Source organism: Tachyglossus aculeatus (genome assembly GCF_015852505.1).
Source record: "Tachyglossus aculeatus isolate mTacAcu1 chromosome 12 unlocalized genomic scaffold, mTacAcu1.pri SUPER_6_unloc_2, whole genome shotgun sequence".
Lineage (NCBI taxonomy): Eukaryota > Metazoa > Chordata > Mammalia > Monotremata > Tachyglossidae > Tachyglossus > Tachyglossus aculeatus.
In genome coordinates this window covers 16,579,028-16,601,054 of record NW_024044829.1, presented here as the reverse complement: position 1 = coordinate 16,601,054, position 22,027 = coordinate 16,579,028, and the positions used below count along the sequence as shown (strand labels likewise).

Genomic DNA, 22,027 nt, shown 5'->3' with positions numbered 1-22,027 from the left:
CCTTGGGCTGAATACTGATTTAAGACTGATCATCCATGGTAGGAAATTCTCTACTTCCCTGGTTTGAGGGCTTAATGGTGCCAGAGATCTCATTGACCCTAGGCTGAGACCTTAATACAAGCAGGATTCTTACTATTAATGTTTTCTATTCACTAATTCATTAATTCATTCATTCAATCGTATTTATTGAGCGCCTACTGTGTGCAGAGCACTGTACTAAGCGCTTGGGAAGTACAAGTTGGCAACATATAGAGACGGTCCCTACCCAACAGTCTAGAAGAGATACATGGCCCGTACGGGGATTGAACCCGTGACCTTGGCGTTATTAGCACCATGCTCTATCCAATTGAGCTAACCAGCCACTATAATAAATGTTTATAATACATAATAAATGTAAGTAAATAAGTAAATGTAAATAAATAATAATAAATAATAAATAAATGTAATAAATATTTCCTTACTGGAATACTGAATATCGTGGCTTATTCCATCGGTAAAGCTGAGTCATGAACCCCCTTCTCCCTAATTGACTCTTCTGGGATGTAACACTGACCCAAAAGGAAATATAAATCCTGAGGAATGTCTGGGGTTTTGGTGGACCAGGACACTTCAAAGCATGTAAAACACTGGAAATGAACATGTTAATACCAAAGCAATTCCACCGAAACTAAAATGAGCAACAAAGGCATAGGAGCATCCATTTTACTGAAAAGAAGTAGCTGGACAGTTTGGGTCTTAATTTAGATGCAACACTCTCCTCGACCCCCTCCAGTCTGGCTTCCATCCACTACATTCCATGGAAACTGCCCTCTCAAAGGTCACCAATGACCTCCTGCTTGCAAAATACAACGGCTCATACTGTATACAAATCCTCCTCGACCTCTCAGCTGCCTTCGACAATGTGGAGCACCCCCTTCTCCTCCACACGCTATCTGACCTTGGCTTCACAGACTCCGTCCTCTACTGGTTCTCCTCTTATCTCTCTGGTCGTTCATTCTCAGTTTCTTTTGCAGTCTCCTCCTCCTCCTCCCATCCCCTTACTGTGGGAATTCCCCAAGGTTCAGTGCCTGGTCCCCTTCTGTTCTCGATCTACACGCACTCCCTTGGTGACCTCATTCGCTCCCACGGCTTCAACTATCATCTCGACGCTGACGACACCCAGATCTACATCTCTGCCCCTGCTCTCTCCCCCTCTCTCCAGGCTCGCATCTCCTCCTGCCTTCAGGACATCTCCATCTAGATGTCTGCCCACCACCTAAAACTCAACATGTCCAAGACTGAACTACTTGTCTTCCCTCCCAAACCCTGCCCTCTCCCTGACTTTCCCATTTCTGTTGACAGCACTACCATCCTTCCCGTCTCACAAGCCCGCAACCTTGGTGTCATCCTCGACCCTGCTCTCTCGTTCACCCCTCACATCCAAGCCGTCACCAAAACCTGCCGTTCTCAGCTCCACAACATTGCCAAGATCCACCCTTTCCTCTCCATCCACACCGCTATCCTTCTTATTCAAGCTCTCATCCTATCCCGTCTGGACTACTGCATCAGCCTTCTCTCTGATCTCCCATCCTCGTGTCTCTCCCCACTTCAATCCATACTTCATGCTGCTGCCCGGATTGTCTTTGCCCAGGAACACTCTGGGAATGTTGGTCCCCTCCTCAAAAATCTCCAGTGGCTACCAATCAATCTGCTCATCAGGCAGAAAATCCTCACCCTGGGCTTCAAGGCTCTCCATCATCTCGCCCCCTCCTACCTCACTTCCCTTCTCTCCTTCTACAGCCCACCCCGCACCCTCCACTCCTCTGCCGCTAATCTCCTCACAGTATCTCGTTCTCACCTGTCCCACCATCGACCCCCGGCCCACGTCATCCCCCGGGCCTGGAATGCCCTCCTTCTGCCCATCCGCCAAGCTAGCTCTCTTCCTCCCTTCAAGGCCCTACTGAGAGCTAACCTCCTCCAGGAGGCCTTCCCAGACTGAGCCTCTTCCTTCCTCTCCCCCTCGTCCCCCTCTCCATCCCCCCCATCTTACCTCCTTCCCTTCCCCACAGCACCTGTTTATATGTATATATGTTTGTACATATTTGTTACTCTATTTATTTATTTATTTATTTATTTATTTTACTTGTACATATCTATTCTATTTATTTTATTTTGTTAGTATGTTTGGTTTTGTTCTCTGTTTCCCCCTTTTAGACTGTGAGCCCACTGTTGGCTAGGGACTGTCTCTATATGTTGCCAACTTGTACTTCCCAAGCGCTTAGTACAGTGCTCTGCACACAGTAAGTGCTCAATAAATATGATTGATGATGATGATGATGATGCATGCAAATAAGCCGATTGTTTACCTGACCTTTCCAGGTCTGCATATAGAATGCAAGCCCTCCAAAGCTGCAAACCAACTGACATGAAGATCTTCAAATACAATGTACAAAAGAAAAGATACCAAAAAATATGATCACAACAGTGGAAAAATAGCATGGATATTTCCTCTTCTCCTAGTCATGCGTCTGCCTCATATTTTATAGTTACAAAAAGGCTCCAGGCTCCAATGATTCAGGACTTTGGTGCCTGACAGATGTAAAGCCCACGTTGTGGAAGATTAACAATGGCCAAATTTTTTATATCTTGAGGGACAGTCCCAGGCCTATAATTCATGATAATTATTTCTTAGCGTGTCCTTTCACATGTTTTCGGGATTTCCTTCAATCAGACACATAAATGATTGGTGTAATTGTGCACCCATTAACTTGTGCATGCTATGAAATTGTAATCACCTTGCCTATTTGGAAGATGGGTTTTTCTAGAGTATATTATTTGATGATTGCCTTTTTGCCCATTTCATTAGGAAACCATAAAAGGATGACATTTTAGCCACCCAATACCAGAGAAAGACGAAAAATCTGGAAACAACAGTATGGGGTCTTCTTTGTGTAAGGCTGAAGAGTAGAAAAATTGTAACTATCCAGTTACTTCAAGGCCCTCCCTCAATGTTCTCAGTTGTAAAATTTTGTTCATGATGGGAACTTAATTTTTTTTCTTTGCATTCTTTCACCATCGGAATGAATCCGGGAAAAAATGACCAGATTAAATCACCAACTAATCCTACTCTGTCCAGAATATTTGTATTTGGGAAAATAAACTATTAGAGTTTTGGGAAATTGTCACAGTGACAGTTTAAGGAAGTAACAGACATTTCTGGGACTCAACATATTCAACTGACATCTAAAAACTGATTGAGAAGCACCATGGCCTATTAGATAGAGTACAGGCTTTGGAGAGAGAAGGACATGGGTTCTAACCCCAGCTCCACCACTCATCTGCTGAGTGACCTAGGGCAAGTCACTTCACTTCTCTATGCCTCAATTACCTCATCTGTAAAATGGGGTTTGAGAATTTGATCCCCATGTGGAAAATGGACCATGTTCAACCTGATAACCTTGTATCGACTTCAGTGCTTAGAATGGTTCATGGCACATAGTAAGTGCTTAAGAAACACCATTTGAATAAAACAAAAACTGGTGTCAGAGTTTTAACCTGATGGAGGGAGTGTGAAATGGGGCCAGATATTTCACTCTGTTGCTATATCAGGCACCCAACAAAAGTCCAGGTTCCTATATTGTTATTATCTAGTAAATTTATGTAATTATGTATAATACATCATTTGTCTTTGTCATAATGATGGCATTTATTAACGACTTACTATGTGCAAAGGACTTTATGTACCTATTGCAAAATTCTTCTTTACCAGACTGGAATATAGTGAGTTTACATTTCTTCCCGGTGACCATAGTGGCTATTGTATTTTCACATCCTAATTAGTTTTTTTCCAAGCGATTATCATGCCTCTGAATCCCAAGACTTCTATTTTTCTGTATCATTATCGAAGCTTGGGAGATTGGGTTCATGGGCTACAGGAATATCCTGAAGGAAAGGAAGGCCATTAAACATGAACAGATTTGTATGAATGTAACATAAAAGGATCTTTTCCTGAGAAATCAATCATTAAGACTTACTGAGTGACTACTGTAGGCATAGCAATCAGTCCATGGTATTTATTAAGTGCTTACAATATGCAGAACACTTTACCATGTTCTTGGGAGAGTGCAGTACAGTAGAGTTGGTAGACCTGATACCTGCCCACAAGGAGCTTGCAATCTATTGAGGAGACAGACATTAAAATAAATCATAGATATCGGAAGTAACAGAGTTGTAAGCATTTGTATGTATGTAAGTGTGGTGGGTCTGGAGTGAGTAAAAAAATGCTTAAAGGGCAGAGACCCAAGAGCGTGGGTGATGGAGAAAGGAAAGGGAAGGAAATTAAGGTTGGAAACTGAGAGTTTAGTCACAGAAGGTTTCTTGGAGAAGATATGATTTTCGTAGGGCTTCGAAGAAGGGGAGAATGGTTGTCTCAGATATGAAGAGGGAGGGAGTTTGAGGAAGGAGGGAGAACATGAGCAAAGGGTCGATGGAAAGAGAGACAAAATTGAAGTACAACAATAAATTTGGTGTTAGAGGAGTGAGGTGCAAGGGCTAGGTTTGTAATGGGAGATGACTGAGATCCTTAAAGGTAATGGTGAAAAATCTCTGTTCGATGAGGAGATGGATGGACAACCATTGGAGAGGAGCAGGAAGGAGTGCATAATTTTTTTTTTTAGAAAAATAAGCTAGGTAGCAAAATGAAATTTGGACTGGGAGTTGTTGAGAGAGGCTAGCTGATACAGTAGTCGATGCAGAATCAGACGAGAGGACTGTATTAAGCACTTGAGAAGCACAGTGGAATTTGTAAGCACGGCCCCTATCCTCAGGGATCCTATATCTAGCAGGGGAGACAAATGGTAGAGTAATTTATAGATAGGAAGAAAGAGAGAAGCGAGATTTTTCATGAGTTACTACTTACGAAATAAGGAATGTAATATATATAAAGGGAGAGGGAGTTCCAGGCAAATAGGGAAGGGTGTGAGCAACGATAATAACAATAATAATAATAATGAAGGCATTTGTTAAGCGTTTACTACATGCCAAGCACTGTTCCAAGCACTGGGGTAGATACAAGGTAACCGGGTTGCCCCACATGGGGCTCACAGTCTTAAGGTAACCGAGGTATTAGAGAAATTAAGTGACTTGCCCAAGGTCACACAGCAGACAAGTGTCAGAGCCAGGATTAGAACTCATGACCTCTGACTCCCAAGCCCGGGCTCTTTCCACTATGCCACACTACTCTCAAGAGGTCAAGAATGAGGCACAGTGAGTAGATTAGGTTGGGTGGAATGAAGAGTGCGAGGGTGGGTTATAGTAGGAGAAGTGAGTTAATAAATTGGAAGGAGGGAGTTGACTGAATGCATTGAGTACTTCACCCCAGGTCAGATGGATCTGGGGTCTAATTTTGGTTCTGCTACTTTTCTGCTGTATGGGCAAGTCACTTAACTTTTCTGTGCCTCAGTTACCTCATCTATAAAATGGGGATGAAAACTGTGAGCCCCATATGGGACAGGAATTGTGTCTTACCTGATTGGCTCATAGCCTTTATCCATCTAGGTGCTTAATTCAGTGTCTGACACATAGTAAATTCTCATCAAATATCGTGAAAAAATGAAGTATTTTATCCCCTTTTTATAGATGAGGAAACTGAGGTGAAGAGAAATTAAGTGAACTGATCAAGGTGATATAGCAGGGTGTGAGTGGGAAAGAGAAGTGGAAGGGAGGGAGGGAAATTGGTGGAGGGCAAATGGAGATGATATCAGGAGATACTGTATTGGAAAAAGACTCCAAACTCGTTATCTAACTTTGATCAGGGTCAATCACTAAATTCCACCAACAAGCCAGTTAATAATAGTAATTGATAATGTTATTTGTTAAGCACTTACTATTAGACAGGCACTGTACTAAGTGCTTGGGTGGATACAGCAAAATTGGGTTGGACACAGTCCCTGTCCCATGTGGGGCTCACAGTCTCAAATCACCATTTTACAGATGAGGTAACTGAGGCACAAAAGAGCAGTGACTTTCCCAAAGTCACATAGAAGACAAATGGCGGAGCCAGAATTAGAACCCATGACATTTCAACTCCCAGGCCCATGCTCTATCCACTAGGTTACACTGCTTTTGCTGTGGCATATTCATCTGTCAAACGCAAATACAAATTAAATTGAATCCAACCTCTCATTCTCAGAAGCAATATGCAGTTCACCTTGATTGAGACCCTGACATCCACCATGGAAAATCAATAAGGCATCTGCAGTTCTCATTTCAGTAACAAAAAAGCCATTTTAAAATATTTGGAAACGCATTTTCAATAACCCCATGCAAAGGAAATTGTTGATTGGTGTCACTTTGCTTAAGGGAGCATCTGGTTGCGATCCCTGTTACCACCTGCTCAGTTACTCCTTTCACTGGTCACTAGTGTCACCACCCACCCTTCAAATAAAAAAAAACAGAAAACAAGCAAACACACACACACACACACACACACATGCAAGCCATGTCAAACAGAAACTGGGTGGCCATCTCACTTGAGGAAAAAAATACCTCCCTGAAAGACAGTTTTAGTAGTCATAAATTGCCGAGTAAACTGCAAACATTGAGCAAGGGGCAGCTGGTAGGTTCCCAGTGAAGGAAGGTCTTTGAGATTTTTCCAGGCACACTGTCAACAGTACTGCCCTCGTTTTCTGAGTACTGTGACAGCTGTTACATCGTGGGTTGCAAAGAAAAATAATGTGAGAATTTCACTAGACTTTATCTGCTTTCCAATCAATAACCTTGTCAGGAAGGAGAACACTAAGATTTTAATTAAGATAAATGGCATGGACTCTGGAAACTCCACTGATTTTTTCAGGTGGTGTGGAAGCCTGCCATATACACAGTACTTGCTAAGTCCTGTCTACATGCCAGGCTCTGTACTAAGCACCAGGGTAGATAAAAGATAATCAGGTTGGACAAAGTCCCTGTCCCACATAGGGCTCAGAATCTTAATCCCCAGAGAAGTGCGATCTAGAGGATAGAGCAGAGGCTTGGGAATCAGAAGGACCAGGGTTCTCATCCCAGGTCTGCCACTTGTCTGCTGGTGACCTTGAGCAAGTCACTTCACTTCTCTGTTCCTCAGTTCCCTCATCTGTAACCTGGGGATTAAGACTGTGAGTCCCGTGTGGAAAATGGACTGTGTCTAACCTGATCAGCTTGTATCTACCGCAGCACTTAAAACAGTGTCTGGCACATAGTAGGAACTTCACAAATACTTTGAAAAAAAGTTATAGATGAAGTGACAGAGTTACAGAGAAGTTAAGTGACTTGCCCAAGGTCACACATAAAGAAAAGTGATTGAGTTTGATCTTTCAGTTTAGAACCTAATTCTCTGTCATGGATGTTCATTCATTCATTCAATCATATTTATTTATTTATTTATTTTGTGGCATTTATTAAGCGCTTACTATGTGCAAAGCACTGTTCTAAGCGCTGGGGATGTTACAAGGTGATCAGGTTGTCCCACGGTGCACTCACAGTCTTCATCCCCATTTTACAAATGAGGTATCTGAGGCACAGAGAAGTTAAGTGACTTGTCCAATGTCACACAGCTGACAATTGGCAGAGTCAGGATTTGAACCCATAACCTCTGACTCCAAAGACCGTGCTCTTTCCACTGAGCCACGATGCTTCTCTACTACGTGCAAAGCACTGTACTACGTGCTTGGAAAATACAATTTCTGCACAGATAGAGAAAATCCCTACCCAACAACGGGCTCACAGTCTAGAAAGGGAAGACAGACAACAAAACAAAACAAGTAGATAGACATCAATAACACCAAAATAGATAAACAGAATAATAGATTATAGACATTGCTCTTCCTCTGTTCTAGGGTTTCATTTCCCTTCTTATGCCTTGACACGTCTCTTGCTTGACCATGTAACAATAAAAATAATAACAATTCTCAGAAGGTATTATTGTTGTCTTATGCCGTCTAGCTGTGTCTGAACCACAGTGACACCATGGACACATCCCTCCCAGAACGCACCAGTTCCATCTGCAATCATTCTGGTCGTGTATACATATAGTTTTCTTGACAAAAATACAGAAGTGGCTTTCCACTGCCTCCTTCCATGCAGTAAACGAGTCTTTGCCCTTGACTCTCTTCCATGCCGCTGCTGCCCAGCAGATGTGAGTTTTGACTTGTAACAGATTGCTTTCCACTCATTAGCCACTGCCCAAGCTAGAAATGGAATGGTTATGCCTCTGCTTGACTCTCCCTTCCATAGTCAATACTAGTAGAGTACTGAAAACGCTCCAGATGTGACCCTCAGAGGGTAACTGTGGTATTGGTTGGGCACATACTGTATACCAAGCACTGTTCTAAGCAATCATTATAATCAGGTTGAATACCGTCCCTGTCCCGCATTGGACTCACAGTCTTAAATAGAAGAACAGGTATTTAAACCCCACTTAACAGATGTCTCCTATGTAGAGACTGTGAACCCAGGGCAGATTAGATACTGTATCCAACCTGATTATCTCATATCTACCCCAGTGCTTAGTACAGTACCTGGAACATAGTAACCACTTAATAGATATCATAATTATCATGAGAAAACTGAAACCCAGGGAAATTAAATGACTTTCGTAAGGTCACTGTGCAGGTGACTTCCAAACCCACATTCTTCCCGTTGAGTAATGCTGCCTCTTTTTCTGCACAGTTCAGACACCAGGAGTATCAACTTGGGGTGGAAGGGAGGTAGCACTAGGCCTAGGGACAGTGATCCAAGAGGAAGCAGAGCATTTTGGGTGATGGTGGAAGACCAAGACTCAGGAATGTTGATCCAAGATGAGGCATCATCCAGAAATAGCAATGGCTTTCTTCATTTACTTCACCCTAACTTACACCCAGAAACTCCTCCCAAGTTCACCAATTAATTGCACCTCCCTCTTAACTCTTCTACCTCCAGCTTTCTCACCTCTTTCAACTCCAACACCTTGTTTATCACCGGTCCCCTTGCTTGGAACATCCTACCATTTCAAATTTACCAGGTCACACCTCTTGCCATCTTCAAAGATACTCCTTTTCCAGTAACCTTCCTCAGTTTGTTCCCAAAACGCAGTAATAATTAATAATAATTATAATTATTGTCGTTAATATTATACCTGATAGTTAACAATTATTATAATCAGTATAGTACTTGTTAAGTGCTTACTATGTGCCAAGCACTGTTTTAAGCACTTGTGGATTGAGCAGAGGCCTGGGATTCAGAAGGACCTGGATTCTCATCCCAGCTCTGTCACTTGTCAGCTGGTGACCTTGAGCAAGTCACTTCACTTCTCTGTTCCTCAGTTACCTCATCTGTAAACTGAGTATTAAGACTGTGAACCCCACATGGACTGTGTCTAACCTGATCACCTTGTACCTACCCCAGCACTTAATACAATATCTGGATTATAGTAAGAACTTCACAAATACACACAAATACTTCACAAATAAGTTGTAGATGAGGTGACAGAGTCACAGAGAAGTTAAGCAGGTTGGACACAGTCCCTCTTCCAAATGGGACTCACAGTCTTAATCCCCATTTTACAGATGAGGTAACTGAGGCCTAGAGAAGTTGTGACGTAACAAAGGTCACAAAGCAGGCATGTACAGAGCTAAGATTAAAACCCAGGTTAACCCAGTCCAACAACCACCAATATCACTTTTGCTCATCCTCAGCATGTATATCCAAATATCTGTAGATTCAATTGCATATTAAATTTCTTCAGCCACTTGATCCTGACATTATTTCGACTACTACCAACAGTAATAATTGTGGTGTTCATTAAACACTTACTAAATGCCAAGCACTGTTCTAAGAGCTAGGGTAAATGCCAAATCATCAGTCCCTGCCCCACAATGTACTCACAGGCTACCTAGGAGGGAGAACAGGAATTGAATCCCTATTTTACAGAGGAATAAATAGAGGCACAGCATAGTTAAGTGACTTGCCCAGGGTCACAGAGCAGACAAATGGCAAATCCAGGATTAGAATCTAGATCCTCTGGCTTTCAGACCTGTACTCTTTCCTCTAGGTCACACTGCCTCTCTAATTTTATATCCATATTCTTCCTCCTACTCTTATCATCTGCACATAGTTTAAGTATACTTGTCTCCCACAATAGATTGCAGACTTTTTGAAGGCAAAGAATGTCATAGAAGCAGTGTTGCCTAGAGGATAGAGCATGGGCCTGGGAGTCAGAAAGAACTGAGTTCTAATCTCAGCCACCTGGGTTCTAGCCCTGGCTCCACCACCTGTCTGCTGTGTGACCTTGGACAAGTTACTTAACTTCCCTGTGCCTTAGTTACTTCATATGTAAAATGGGGATTAAGTCTGTGACCTCATGTGGGACATGGACTGTCTCCAACCTAATTACTTTGTATCAGCCCCAGAGCTTAGTACACTGCCTGGCACATAGTAAGCACTTAACAAAACCCATAAAAATTAAAAATGCATGTTTTGAACTCTCCCACCTCCTCAGTAGAGTCCTCTGCACTCAGCAGGTGCTCAGTAAATACCATCATTTGATTGATAATGACTACTCCGAATGATCATACCAGTTCTAGTCCATTTCAGCACTTCCTGGGGAAGCCCTTAGTTTTCCCTAGCTTCCATTTCCCCAAAGAAAGGTTGCAAATAATAAAGCCTCTCCCTTAGTCTCCTCCCAGGGGCATTCTAAGGATGAATGAGATGAGTGGAGGAAACCAGCTCTCAAATTTTTATAGCAAATTACCTTTTCCCAAGGTGTTTACCATCACTTCAAGTAATGACTCTTATCAAGTCTCCTAGAAAACGTAATTCATTCATTCATTCATTCATTCAATTTTTGAGCGCTTACCTTGTGCAGAGCACTGTACTAAGCGCTTGGGAAGTAAAAGTCGGCAAGATATAGAGGTGGTCCCTATCTAACAACGGGCTGGCATTCTAGAAGGGGGAGACAGACAACAAAACAACACATGCAGACAGGTGTCAAAGCCGTCAGAATAAATAGAATTATAGCTATATGCACATCATTAATAAAATAAATAGAGTAATAGGCCCATTCTCTGTCTAATGTGAAGTGGTATAAACTCCCACCTGGGCCAGGAAAATCAGGCTCCAGTGTGGACTCAGGCACTGACTTACAACAGAAGAGAAAGACACAATCCCTTTATCTTGCATAGCTTGTAATCTAATTGGGGAGAGAGGAGACAATAAATTGCCAAATGTACAGTAAGCAATTAATTGGATAATATCCAGTCACCGATGTAGCCTGGGCCTTAGTTTCCTCATTTGTATAATGGGCATAATTTTCCTTGCTCTAACCCACTTGACTGGAAAGCAAAGAGAACAAATGAGAATAGAGCTTGGTGACAGACATGTACTTATGGAAACTCGGAGAATTTTTCCTTTATCAATCTCATTTTATAGGTGAAAAAACTGAGGTAAAGAAGAGTTTAGTGGTTCAATATCACAGAGCAAGCTAGTGGCACAAGAAATAGAACTCCTCCTTTCAGTATGCTTTTGGGTACAAGAAAAGAATGTCCTGATCCTGAGGGAGTCTATATCTGTCTATGTAGCAGCATGGCTCAGTGGAAAGAGCCCGGGCTTGGAAGTCAGAAGTCATGGGTTCAAACCCAGGCTCCCCCAATTGTCAGCTGTGTGACTTTGGGCAAGTCACTTAACTTCTCTGTGCCTCAGTTACCTCATCTGTAAAATGGGGATTAAGACTGTGAGCCCCCCCACCTGGAACAACCCGATCACTTTGTATCCTCCCCAGCACTTAGAACAGTGCTTTGCACATAGTAAGTGCTTAACAAATGCCATCATCATTATCAGCGCTTAGAACAGTGCTTTGCTTAATAAATGCCATTATTATTATTATTATTATTATTATTATTATTATTATTATTGTTGTTGTTGTTGTTGTTGTTGTTGGCATACGAATAAGAAAGGAATATCCATAGGTACTAGTCTCCAAGGCTACTACACCTTACTGAGACTTCTGTTGAATTTGGAGTCCAAGCAATTAAGATGTTAAACTGACAGACTTTGGTAGTATTAACAAGAGAAAGTCCTTAACATGACCTCTTTTTCCCAGTGCTAAGAACAGGCCCTAAATCCCAGTGGTTGTTATCGATTTCCACTCTAACAAGATGCATCGGACCTTATTAACATTGATTGGGTGCTTAGAGATGGGCAATTATACAACTTGAAAGCACTTTTTCTTCTACCTCATAAATGTGTTGCAAAGAACCTAATTAGACTCAGCAGAGTATATATAAGCACACATTTGGAGCAATAATGAATTGCCACCCAACCTATCTTTGTAGTCACAGTTCAGGTCTGTTTGCAATAACCATCGAGCTCTTACCCTTAGGAAGGTACTATTTGTTAAGTAGAAAGCTTTTTCTAGGATGGGATGCCGAGGTCTCCTTCAGCAGGAGTAAAGCAGTGACTTGCCGAATGTCTATGAGTTTTTCCCATTCATTGTAAAGGAAATCATTCCTCTCTGAAATCGGCATATTAGATAAATTAGACAAGGGCTAGGAGATGATAAAGTATCATTTAATCATTTAATCAATCATATTTATTAAGCGCTTACCATGTGTACAATACTGCACTAAGTGCTTGGGAGAATACAATACAACAGAGTTGGTAGACATCTTCCCTGACGTAGAGAAGCTTACAGTCTAGAGGGGGAGAAATAACTAGGAGTTTGGAAAGGGAACTGTCAAGTGAATGGAATGCAATGGCTTAATGGTGGTATTATCAATCCGTCGAGAGTGCCATTATAGTGAATGCCAATGTTTGGGTGCTTTCTATTCCTGCTCTGCTTAGCATCGGAGCAGTATAATCATGACTATATCATCATGACTGTTCCTGTCTATTGACAGAATGTGTCTGTTTATTGTTATATTGTACTCTACCAAGATTTTAGTACAGTACTCTGCACACAGTAAGCACTCAATAAATATTACTGACTGACAGATTGATTGTCCAGATCCTTTTACCACTAGAGCTGCCATACTGTCCCACCAGCCAACTTTCTGGAAACTAAGACTCCAGACTCTTACACAAATGCCATTTTTAATTATAAACCAGTCAGTCAGGCAATTATATTTATTGTGTGCTTAGTGTGCAAAGCACTGTATTAAGCACTTGGAAGAGTAAACATAACAGAGCTTGTAGAGACATTTTCTGTCCACAAGGAGCTTGCAATCTAGATGGGAAGATAGATATTAAAAGAAATTGTGGATATGTACATAAGTGCAGTGGGGCTGAGGGTGAGGTAAAAAAGATTACAGAAGGGAGAAGGAGTAGAGGTTAAGAAGGCTTGTTTTGCTCACACCATGGCCAATTTTTATCCTGTGTTACCGCATTGGGCAGGGTCTGGATTCCCTCACTAATACACAATATAGATAAATGTACCTGTAACAGTCACTCAGTCAGTCAATCGTATTTATTGAGCACTTTCAGAGCACTTTCGTAATTCAGAGCACCGTATTAAGCACTTAGCTGAGTACAATATAACAATAAATGGACACATTTCCTACCCACAATAAGCTTAGAGTCCAGAGGGGACTAGACTGTAGAAGTAACTAAGTGCAATGTACTCACTGTACTAAGTGGTTTGGAAGACAGAGAAGAAAAGGAAGAAAAAGAGAGGGAGAAGGAGAGAGAGAGGAAAACAAAGAAATAAAAACATAATCCAAGGGATTCACAGAAAGAGTCCTAGCACAGTTGTTTACAATTGTTTATTGGTAATTACCTTGCAATTTGAATTTGAACTAGATTCAACTTCATGCCCCCTTGTTCTCTTCCTTCTTGTGATTTTCCATCAGAAATGCTTGAAAAAAGTAGCTACGCGTTTCCTTGGATTCAAGGCGCCCTCATGTGGCCAATATGGGTTATGCTCTATTTGCTCCCTGTATTTCATATTGGACAATACTTTCATCCCCAAATGGATAGAATGTTCAGCAACGTTCCTCATCGACCTTCCTATCGCCCTGGATTTCACAAATGCCAGTGAACATTACAGGGCTTCTGAATTACAAAATTTTTAGAGAAATTCATTTGTAAAGCCAAAACTGTCTTGTACTAGAATTTCTCCCTGAAGTGCTATGGGTGACTGCCTCAGTCAGATATAACTCCTAGTAAATAACAAATCCATTTGAACCATTACATGCAGCAAAGCCTTACCATCCACATCAAGAATATCATATTTCCTCATTTGTTTCCTGCCTATTGACTCTGATTTCTGTTTCTGCTGGTCCAACTCACTGGGTATTTATAAACATATCCACACTGGAAAATGACACGGTTTCTAAGTGAGCTTTTCAGTCCTAAGTGCCTCTGCAGCCATGGGTTTTATTAATGCAAGCCTGATAATCTCAAGGTGTGGTCTCAGCAGATAAAGCAATCTACTCACCCCAACTCCAAGCCTACCTTTGAAATCAATCGATGGATGGGTGGTATTTTTGGAGCACTTACTATGTGTAGAACACTGTACTAAGGACTTAACAGAATACAATTCAACAGAATTGATAGACACGTTTCTTGCCCACAATGGAAACCTTGTAATTTATGTCACCCTGACAGAGAACAATCCAGCCTCCCATACCAGGCTTTCAGGAAATATGTTCTACTCTATCCTAATCCTCCTCGACTGCTTAATCAATCAATCCATCAATGCTATTTATTGAGTGTTTGCTGTGAGCAGAGCACTGCCCTAAATTCATTGGAGAGGACAATATAATAGAATGGGTAGATACATTCCCTGCTCTCATGGAGTTTACAGTTTAGTGGAAACATGGTCTAACCTTGATTTTACTGATGCAGTTCTCCCATGGTTCTCTTCTTATCTCCATGGCTAGTCTTTCTCAGTGTTCTTCTTCTGCCTCTCAAGAGTTTGGTACTATGCTCTACATACAGTAAGCACTCAGTAAATACTCTTGATTGATTGGCACACAAATAATTGCACTTTGGCCCCCGTATCCTCTCCACAAGTCCAGTAGATGGTCTCCAAGTAATCCAAAGCATCTTTTATGGGATTTAAAATGAAACTGAGAACGCTTTTTGTTTGTTTTTTACAGTATCTGTTAAGCCCTTATTATGTGCCAGGCATTATACTACGCTCTGAGGTAGATACAAGAAAATCAGGTGGGACACAGTCCATGTCCCATATGGGGCTCTTAGAATTAATCCCCATTTTACAGATGAGGTAACTGAGGCACAGAGAAGTTGAGGGACTTGTCCAAGATCACACAACAGATGGACATGGCAGAGAACAGGAAGCATTCAGCAACCACAAAGAGGCCAAACAACTGCATCCGGGCTGCACATCCCGGGAAGGAGATGGCTTTTTTCTCCTTGAAGATTGAATTAAATTTCTTTCCTTTTCCTTTTTAAAAATCACTTGGACCCTTCTCAGGAAATGAAAATACTTATTGCTAGAGATCTCAAAGGATCTCAAATCACACCAAAATTTGGGTACACAATATTTTACTCAATTATTTGGGTGGGAAAGTGGGTATTAGCCTACTTTTTCTTGTGGGTTTTCATTTCTTTTGTATTGGCCACTCCTGGATCATCATAGTTATTGCTTGTTTCTGCAGGGGTTCTCATGGGGCAGGTGGTGGGCTGAACAAAAGCCAATTCCCCCAATCAATTCTAAGGTGGTGTCATTCTCCCAGGCCCTGAGAGGAAGTGTTAAAGCTTGTTGGGTGGTCAGTGGTTAATAAAAAACTACTCTTGAAATTTTACATTTTCTAACTACACAATTTCTTGTGGGAGCCAATTTCCATGTTACTGATTTATTGATTGGTATGTATTGATTGATATTCTTTGATTTATTGAAGCAATATGGCCTGGTGTCATCCCAGCACTGCCACTTGCCTGCTGTATGACATTGAGCAAGTCACTTGGATTCTCTTTGCTTCAGTTTTCTCAACTGTAAAATGAGGATTCAATACCTGTGACCTGGATACTACTACAGTTTTTCTATGGGGATGAAATAATAATTTGGTATGATTTCTGTTCACTTATTTAAAGAAAGAACTTCTGGTTCTTTTTAATTACCACTTAATATATTAGGAAGAATTTTCAAAAGCAGCAGTAGACTTCCAACCTTGTCTCTTTTCCTAAGTGTGTAATAGAGATAATAACACCTTGAGTATATCATTTGCAACCAAAATCCTCTGACAAGTATTACTTAAATTGCTTTCTTCACCTTGATTTTCCATTCGTCTTTAAACAATTATTTTCCTGTTCTTCAGCTAGAAAGAAAGGAAGTTCCTCTTGTTGCAGTGGGAAACACACTGAATCACATTTAGGTGAATGCTGCTTGAATTTTAAGAAGTAGCTAAAGTTTTACAGTTACATCTTATCTAGCCAGACATGAGTCTAAAAAAGATATGAAAATGTGTGAAATGCTAGTATTAACTTTGCCTAGAGACATTCGTGTTCTTTAATTTCTATTAATTTCCCCCAAAACAATAAAAACACAAGGAGGAAATTCTTGTACCTTCTATATGCAAGCAAAATGCACCTGCAATTGCCAATCATAACAGCTGTGATAGCTTGATGCCATTCCCTTGACAGGTTCAGAGAGGAAGGGAAAGGAGGGACAACAGAAGGGAAGGGTAGATAAGGATTTTACAAAATTGCCAAACCCCAAGGGGAAAAGGAAGAGGTTGGGAGGTCAGGCATAGGAGAGAGCATCAGGCCCTTAGCTTTTTCAGTTTCAATTCTTTTGATGTTCCCTCCATCTCAGCCCACTCTGTGTCTCTAATTTCTCACTCTCTTCTGTGATTCTGGAAAGTCCTTGTGGGCAGAAGTGATTAGGATTTTTCAATCTGGAAATAGGAAGGGTGACAGAGGCCCTGACAGAAATGGATAAAACCATGAAAGGTGTGGGGAAAGGGAAACATGGAATTGTTGTTCACCACTTAACTGTTGTGTGACCTTGGGCACCTCTCAAAATTTCTCTATGCCTCTGTTATCTTATCTGTAAAATGGGGATTAAGACTTTGAGCCCCATGTGGCACTTGGAATGTGTCCAACAGGATTGGATTGTATATACTCCAATGTTTAGTACAGTTCCTAGCATATGGTGAGTGCTTAACAAATGCCATGAAAAAAAACAAACAAAAACAAATCCCACAGCACCAGCACTAAGGTGTCTACTCATCGAGTTTTATGCCAGGCAATCTGTTTTTTATTCTGTTCTGTTTCTGTCCATTGTCTGGTGTGGATGTGACATCAAATAAATCAACCAATTGGAGGTATTTATTGAATGCTTACTTTATGCAGAGCACTGTACTAAGTGCTTGGGAGAGTACAGTGCAAACAAGGTTGGCAAACATGCCCCCTGCCCTCAAGGAGCATGCCGTTATGTCCAGGGGATTTTATTAATGATAATAATGATATTGGCATTTGTTAATATTTGTCTGAACATGCCAGACACTATACTAGGGGCTGGGGTGAATACAAGTAAATAGGTTTGGATGCAGTCCCTGTCCCACGTGGGGCTCACAGTCCCCATTTGACAGATGAGATAACTGAGGCACAGAGAAGTGAAGTGATTTTTCCAAGACCACACAGAAGACAAGTGGTGGATCCAGGATTAGAATTCATGACCTTCTTACTCCCAGGTCTGTGCTCTATCCACTGCTTCTCCATTTTGATTAGTTTTCTGGCTAGGAAGCTAGTGTCCATGATCAAAGGAATCTGGGAAGGGAAGACAAAGGCCCTGGTAAGATGGAACAGGGGAAGGAATCAGGCATCTCCCCAGAAAAACACTATACGATTGGGTAGACTCAGACAGACTGTTGTTAAATGATACATGGGATATCCCTGTAGACTGTAAACTCAGTGTGGGCAGGGAACATGTCTACCAACTCTGTTATAGTGTACTCTCCCAAGGTCACAGATGAATAAAATAGAAACAGCATGCAGAAAGACAGACTGAGGGTGACCATAAACATAAACTTCATTTGACTGATCCCTCAATCAAATAGATCAAGCCTAATTATTTTGACAGATTTTTTATTTTTTATCTCAGCCAAAAAGTCACATTTTAGTGGCTCTCAAAAAAGTGGTCAATATGTAGATCAAATGTTCTGAGAACTCATCTCTAAGAAGGTTCTTTATTTTGTCCACTTAGATTATTTTGAGGGAAGTAACCAAACTCCTGAAGCTTCTGGACTAACTTAGAAGGCAGAAAGGAGAAGGGTCTTTCCTTACTTTAACTGTCTTCAAGTTGGAAAAAGTAAATTTATTCCAGGTCTTTTGAAGCCTGGAATTGTCCAGTTATTTATAAAATAGAGCCCCTTTGTCCTCCCCTGGCTCCTAAGCCTCACACGTTGAGAGACAATTTTCTCAGGGGTTTGAGTACTTTGGATCCAGGTCCCTGAAGAATCACAGATCCAGACAGTTTTCATGTGCTGAAGAAAAAAAGTTACCATGACCTTTCTGGTACTGGAATTTTGAGTGCTTCTCAAAAGACCTATTTTATTATTACTATTATTATAATCATTATTAATGATAATAATAACTGTGGTATTTGTTAAGTACTTACTATGTGTCAAGCATTGTACTGAGCTCTAGGGTAGATAATCAGGTCAGCAGCATGACACAATAGATAAAGCACAGGCCTGGAAGTCAGAAGACTTCTAATATCGACTCCACCACTTGCCTGCTGTGTGGTCCTCACAAGTCACTTACTTCTTCGTGCCTCAGTTACCTCATCGCTCCCCACTTGTCTGCTGTGTGACCCTGGGCAAGTCACTTCACTTCTTGAAAAAGCTCAAGTTGACTTTCAGAAGATCGGCAGACCACACCAAGCTGAAGGTCCATAAAGTGGTTGGGGTGTTCAGCTTTCTATACAACTATGAGCTCTGGACCTACCCCAGAAGACCAATTGGACTTACTAAACAACCTCCCAGCATCAACTACAAAACCGACTAAACATCAAATCGTGAGACCAAGATTATCAACGACAAAGTAAGCAGGTCAACATTAAGGGAGTGTGACAATTACTAGGAAGCAGCAAAGCTCAGGGGATAAAGCACAGGCCTGGGAGTCAGAGGACCTGGATTCTAATCCTGTATTTGCCACTTGTCTGCTGTGTGACCTTGGGCAAGTCACTTCACTTCTCTAGGCTTCAGATACTGCATCTGTCAAATGGGGATTAAGACTGGGAGCCCCTTGTGAGACATGGACTGTGTCCAAACTAATTAGCTTGTATCTACCCCAGTGCTTAGTACCGGTACATAGTAAGTTCTTAACAAATACTAAAACAAAATAAACAAAAAAACATAGTTTCTCCTGATAGAGTAAGCTCATTGTAGGCAGGAAACATGTCTGTTTATTGTTGTACTGTGCTCTCCCAAGCACTTAGTACAGAGCTTTGCACACAGTAAATGCTCCATAAAAATAATTGAATGAATGAATGCTAAGATATGTGAGGAGTATGGATAATAGCAGGATACCAAATCAGTTCTTGTAGGGGGAAATAAGAACGTGCAGTAATCAGGAGAGCGGTTGTTTCTTCTCAAACAAAAGCTACACCCATAATGGGATCCCAAGAGACAGGCTCTCACACAACAGATAAGCACTGATAGAAACAACTGCTGTCTTAGTACATCACGTGTCTTTATGATCAGACAGTGAAGAAATTTGGTCATGCAGTAGGCTTTTCATCCATGCTCACAAGAATGGATGGGAGCACACTGCCTCCAGGGCAAATAGTTTTGTTTTGTTTAGTTGTCTATCTCCCCCTTCTGGCCAGTGAGCCCGTTGTTGGGTAGGGACCATTTCTATATGTTGCCGACTTGTACTTCCCAATCACTTAGTATAGTGCTCTGCACACAGTAAGCGCTCAATAAATACTATTGAATGAATGAAAATGAATGAAATAGTAAAGTCTAAGGGTCACGGTCAGACATTTCTGCAATGAGAAAAGTAGGGTGGGCATGGCAAGGTGGACAAGGGGTGTGCGAAGAGGGATGGTGTCTGCCATAATTTAAAGTGTTGCTTACTGTCAGCCGACATTGTACTTGGAACTGGAGAGAGTAGCACAAGGATGAAGTATGTGATTCCCACAGTCACACAGGAAAGCTTTGCAAACACGGTCTGTTTACAAGTAGTAGGAGAGGTAAGGAAAACAAAGATAGAACTGGTCATAAGAGTAAGGAGATATAGGTAAGTGAACCAATAAAGATATAAATGCCATCAAGAAGGAGCTGCAAATACAGAACTGCTGAGATGGACACTGAGACACACTATCTCACTGAGGACAGAGATTTTGTCTACCAACTCTATTGAACAGTACTTTCCTAAGTGCTTAGTACAGTGCCCTGCACGTAGTAAGTGCTCAGCAAAGTGTTCTAGACTGTGAGCCAGTTGTTGGGTAGGGCTTGTCTCTATTTGTTGCTGAACTGTACTAAGTGTTTAGTACAGTTCTCTGCACACAGTAAACACTCAATAAGATTGAATGAATGAATAATACCACTGGTTGATTGAATAATTGATTGAGAATGATCTATCATCATTTTCTCCCTCTCTTGCAATTCTTCATTTTCTTAAGATAGATTCTCAACCAGAAGTGTAGAGCAGAGAGAAAAAAAAACTTCAGAATAAAGGAAATCCTGAGGTTGGGGAAGAGACCCCATGGGACAGGAGAAACATTTGTCAGGATACCAATGACCTCCAAGCCACCAGTAAGAGAACCAGGCTTAATCCAGTAACAAAATATAACATAATACTAATAATATCATAATTTCTGATCCAATTATTAATTGTAAAGTATAATGATAATAAAATTATCATTTTACCAACTCCATATCGTGCTTTCCCAATCTCTTAGTACAGTGCTCTGCACCCAGTAAGTTCTCAATAAATACCGTTGATTGAGTGATGCTTATGGTATTTGTTAAGCACTTACTATGTGCCAAGCACTGTACTGAACACTGGGGTAGATACAAGATAATCATATCATGGCTCAGTGGAAAGAGCACGGGCATGGGAGTCAGAGGTCATGGCTTCTAATCCTGGCTCTGCCACTTGTCAGTTGTGTGACTTTGGGCAAGTCACTTAACTTCTCTGTGCCTCAATTATCTCTTTTGTAAATTAAGATACCCGGCTCTCAACCCTTTCCGCTACTTTCCCATCCTTCCCAGCAGTATCCTCAGATGAGATCTCCTCCCTCCTCTCAGCAGCTACTCTTGCCACCTGTGCTTTTCATTCATTCATTCAATCGTATTTATTGAGCGCTTACTGTGTGCAGAGCACTGTATTAAGCACTTGGGAAGTACAAGTTGGCAACATATAGAGACGGTCCCTACCCAACAGATGGGACATCAGAGAGAAGGCTGATGCAGTAGTCCAGACAGGATAGGATGAGAGCTTGACCGAGCAGGGTAGCGGTTTGGATGGAGAGGAAAGGGCGGATCTTGGCAACGCTGTGGAGGTGAGACCGGCCGGTTTTAGTGATGGCTTGGATGTGAGGAGTGAAGGAGAGAGCAGAGTCGAGGATGACACTAAGGTTGCAGGCTTGTGAGACGAGAAGGATGGTAGTGCCGTCAACAGTGATGGGAAAGTCAGGGAGAGGGCAGGGTTTGGGAGGGAAGACAAGGAGCTTAGTCTTGGACATGCTGAGTTTTAGGTGCTGGGCAGACATCCAGATGGAGATGTCCTGAAGGCAGGAGGAGATGAGAGCCTGGAGGGAGGGAGAGAAAGCAGGGGCAGAGATGTAGATTTGGGTGTTATCAGCATAGAGATGATAGTTGAAGCCATGGGAGCGAATGAGGTCACCAAGGGAGTGAGTGTAGATAGAGTACAGAAGGAGACCAAGAACTGACCCTTGAGAAACCCCTACAGTAAGGGGATGGGAGGGGGAGTAGGAGCCAGCAAAAGAGACTGAGAATGAACGGCCAGAGAGATAAGAGGAGAACCAGAAGAGGACAGAGTCTGTGAAGCCAAGGTTGGATAGCATGCTGAGGAGAAGGGGGTGGTCCACAGTGTCGAAGGCATCTGA

The 22,027-nt window shown here is 41.7% G+C and overlaps 1 non-coding gene across 1 annotated transcript; it reads right to left on the bottom strand.

Moving 5' to 3' along the window:
• Positions 1-287: 287 nt before the first annotated feature.
• Positions 288-361, bottom strand: TRNAI-AAU. The gene has a single exon. It is a non-coding gene; the product is annotated as a tRNA-Ile (tRNA).
• Between the last annotated feature and the right edge of the window lie 21,666 nt (positions 362-22,027).